General features: G+C 36.9%; 1 pseudogene; it reads left to right on the top strand.

Annotated features, from left to right (window-relative positions):
• The first annotated feature begins 972 nt into the window (after positions 1 to 972).
• LOC149255675 (putative pentatricopeptide repeat-containing protein At3g23330 pseudogene) lies at positions 973 to 3,387 on the top strand (annotated as a pseudogene).
• Positions 3,388 to 4,189: the final 802 nt, after the last annotated feature.

Genomic DNA, 4,189 nt, shown 5'->3' on the forward strand with positions numbered 1-4,189 from the left:
GAGGTAATCTTCTCATTGTTAGGAAAGATAGTAATAGAGAAATGACCCTCTTGTGAATCTAGCGATCTCTCTAAATCCTGTATACATATGTTACCTTCAAACAAAGGATATCAAAGTTAACTTGTACCTTGAAAGGTGTTGTTCCTTGGAGATAAAACTCTATTACATATGCCTTCATTATTATTGAGAGTTATTGAAAGATCTAAGAAGAAGCTTCATCATCTCATTCATTTGTCTCTCAAGGGCTTCATGAAGCAACAACTTAATAGGATCTCCTAAGTCATCATCTTTGTTTATGTGTTCCATGTGAAGTGGAGTGGCTTGTAGGATCTCCTACATCATCATGTTTGTTTATGTGTTCCATGTTAAGTGGAATGACCCAATGACGAAGATATTCACTAAAATCAACCAACTCAAGGCCTAACTCCTTGTACCCGACTTCATGGAGCACATGCATGAAACCAACAAAATCACAATTTTCTTTAATGCCATTAATTCAAATTATGCTGAGAATGAAATGAAAAATAACATTAAAACCTATAAAAAATATAAAATAAATAATTATTTATATTAATGCAACAATAGTAGAAAACATTGTTCATTCACAACCCAACTATAAAAGAAAGTTGAAACTAGATTTTGTAATAGTGTGAAAACCTTAAAAAGAAAAAACACCAAGATAGAAAAACCCTACCTCTAACATATAAAGTTGCAATGAGTGCTATATTGCATTAAATAAAACTATATTAAAAAAAAAATTCTTATTGGAATCATGCTTTTAATATATTACTCTATTTGAATTAAACTTTATTTAAAATTGTGTTTAATTTATTACAAACACAATTTGTACACCACTCTAAATATTCTTCATTTAAGTATTAGTATTTAGCAAAAACTCATGAGATGATATTGGAGAACCACTTACATCATAATGCTACTTATAAAAGGTTAACCTTAAATTCAAACTCAGTGTCTATGCCCACCAAAGTTTAAACCTAGATGGTTAGGATGGAAAATCCGAGTGTCATGAATCGAAGCATAAACCAATTAATTCTTTTACAAATTTGAGAGGTTTATAAACAGGGATGTGGATATAATAGTAAGATTCTTAAAAATGACTCCACGAATGGCTAATGCGGCCAACGTGTTTGACAGAATGCGTCAAGGCATTCAAAATTTTTCATTCAAATGGCACATCTTGGCACCAAAAGCCTTATTTATTTTCTTCCATTTTCTTCAGCTACAACTGCGAAAACGGTTTACTGTAATCACATTTGCTTCTTCACTGGTATTGCCACAGCTTGTACAGAAGCATTCGCACGAACAACAGAATGGGGTAACAAGCTCTCTTTAATGAATATCAGTTCCTTTGGCTTTGATACATATTCATCCTTGTTACAGAATTGTAAAAGTTTGAGTTCATTAAAGCAACTCCATGGCCATATGCTCGGAACTGGAAGCGCTCACAATGTCTATCTCGGTACCAAACTCATATCCGTTTATGAAAAAACCGGAAGCCTGGCGGATGCCCGCCTTGTTTTTGATAATATGCCCGAACGAAGCGTGTTCTCTTGGAATAACTTGATGGGCGGTTACTCCAAAGAGGGACAATGGGAAGAAATCATTAAATTATATCGTGAGATGCATTTCCAAGGCGTCCGGCCGGATAATTTCACGTTTCCCTTAGTGATCAAGGCGTGCAGTGGGCGTTCGGCTCTGAAAGAGGGGAAGGAAATTCAACAAAAGGTAATTAGATGCGGATGTGAGTCGGATGTTTATGTGGCAGCTTGCCTGGTAGATATGTATGCAAAATGTGGAAGTATTGAGGAAGCACGCCAAGTGTTTGACAAAATATCCGCACGAGATCTGGTTTGCTGGACTGCAATGACAAATGGGTATGTTCAGAATGGTTTTGCGAAGGAGGCCTTGACACTCTTTCACGAGATGCAGGTTGCCGGCATTGTTCCGGACGCAGTTTCCATGGTGAGTGTTATCTCTGCCTGCGCCTATTTAGGAGCTCTGCAACAAGGTAAGTGGATTCATGACTGTGTAATTAGGAGTGGGTTTGATTCTGATGTTGTTGTGGGGACTGCCCTAATAGACATGTATTGTAAATGTGGAAGTATAGAGATTGCACGCCAAGTGTTTGACAAAATGCCTAAAAGGAATGTGATATCATGGAGTGCCATGATTGCAGGGTATGGAATCCATGGACTTGGGATGGATGCCCTTGAACTGTTTAACCAAATGAAACAGTCAGGCATGAATCCAAACGAGATCACCTTTGTTTCTGTTTTGTCGGCCTGCAGTCACGCAGGCCTTATTGATGAGGGCAGGGAATATTTTAACAGCATGAGTCAAGATTATCGCCTTACACCAGGGGTCAAACATTATACATGCATGGTCGACCTTCTAGGTCGTGCCGGTCGTCTTGACGAGGCAGAAGACATTATTAAAAAGGTTCCTGTAGAGGCTGATGCTGGTCTGTGGGGTGCCTTGCTTGGTGCTTGCAGAATTCATGGAAATATTGAGCTAGGCGAACGTGCGGCAGCACGGCTTTTTGAGATAGAGCCTGAGAATCCTGGATATTATGTGCTGATGTCTAACATCTACGCCACGGGGAGCAGGTGGCATGACATTGCAAAAGTGAGGACAATGATGGCAGATAGGAGATTGAAAAAGGTACCAGGATGCAGCTGGATTGAGTTAGATGACAAAGTTCATGCATTCCGTGTGGGAGAAAAGGTGCACCAACAATCTAAGGAGATATACGCAATGTTAGAGACATTGGCTGCGCAGATGGAGGCAGCAGGGTATGTGCCTAACACAAACTTTGTGTTGCATGATGTTGAGGAGGAACTGAAAGAAGATATACTCTACAGTCACAGTGAGAAACTGGCTATTGCTTTTGGGCTTCTCAACACAAGTCCTGGAACCTCTATCCGCATCACCAAGAACCTTCGAGTATGTGGTGATTGCCACACTGCCACAAAGTTCATATCCAAGATTACTATGCGAGAAATAATCATGAGGGATGCTAACCGTTTTCATCATTTCAAAAATGGCCTGTGTTCATGTGGGGATTATTGGTGATGCATGGTAAAACATGTAATCAACATTAACTTGGCCATTAACTTTTATCACTTCCCCAAGTTCCAACCTCTATGCATTATTGTGAATTACAATACAATATTTTATATCAGATTCCGGGTTCAATAATTTAATGGTAGCAAAGATGATCTGTGTTGGCGCAGAGCAGCAAATTTGATATGAGATGATTGTATATTCTACAGTAACCAAGCGTATATACATCAACGTTACATAATTTTATAAAAGCTAATTAGATACCCCGTACAGCTTCTGTATATTAGGTCACAGTTTCTTTTCACCATTGGTGTTAGCCTATTTATTTAATGTTTCACTCTGGCTATTTTCATTCATTTGAATAGATTATAATTAGTTGATTTTTGTTTACTCTGAATGGTTTTTACTATAATCAGTTTGAATTCATCTTAACTCTGGATCTCTGGATCTATATAGGGTTGAGAGGGATCAGATTTCTCCTGTGTATGTCTATATGTTTTTCTATATGCAAGGTTAATGTTTCATGAAAAAAATGTGTATAGTTCTAGGGATTTTTCGGTTAATGTTTCATGAAAAAAATGTGTATAGTTCTAGAGATTTTTCCTTTTTTGAAAAGGGAAAATATGATAATCTTGATTGTCGTTATCTTCAAGTAGTTATTTAAATCTCTTTCTTGTGTTTCATACAAGTAACATATCATACGAATATGCCAATAGAACATTATATTCAATGGTCTACCTTCTCATTTCATCTTGGGCATTGGTAATTTTCTCTTTAATTTTGTTTTTTTTAATTAAAATTTCAATCTTATTTTCAAGAACAATGAATCCTTCTCTAAATATATTCTTTGATTCTGAGCAACGCTCAATTCCTCATACCTAATGAGTCAAGTTGTAGTTGTCTTCATTTTTATTATATATTCCAAAGTTCAGGACAACCACTAAAGGAATTACTTTGCTTTACAAATGTTGTTTGATCATTATTTGGATTTCACAAAACCTAATCACTTTGTTTTGATTTCCTATGCCAAATGATCTAACAATCCATAGATAGATTAGCACAAGACAAAACACCCTAAATGTTCTTTAGGACATTATCTCACATC

The sequence above is a fragment of the Pinus tabuliformis genome, chromosome 7, assembly GCF_031772625.1.
Source record: "Pinus tabuliformis cultivar Carrire ecotype Pingquan chromosome 7, CPIR1, whole genome shotgun sequence".
NCBI lineage: Eukaryota > Viridiplantae > Streptophyta > Pinopsida > Pinales > Pinaceae > Pinus > Pinus tabuliformis.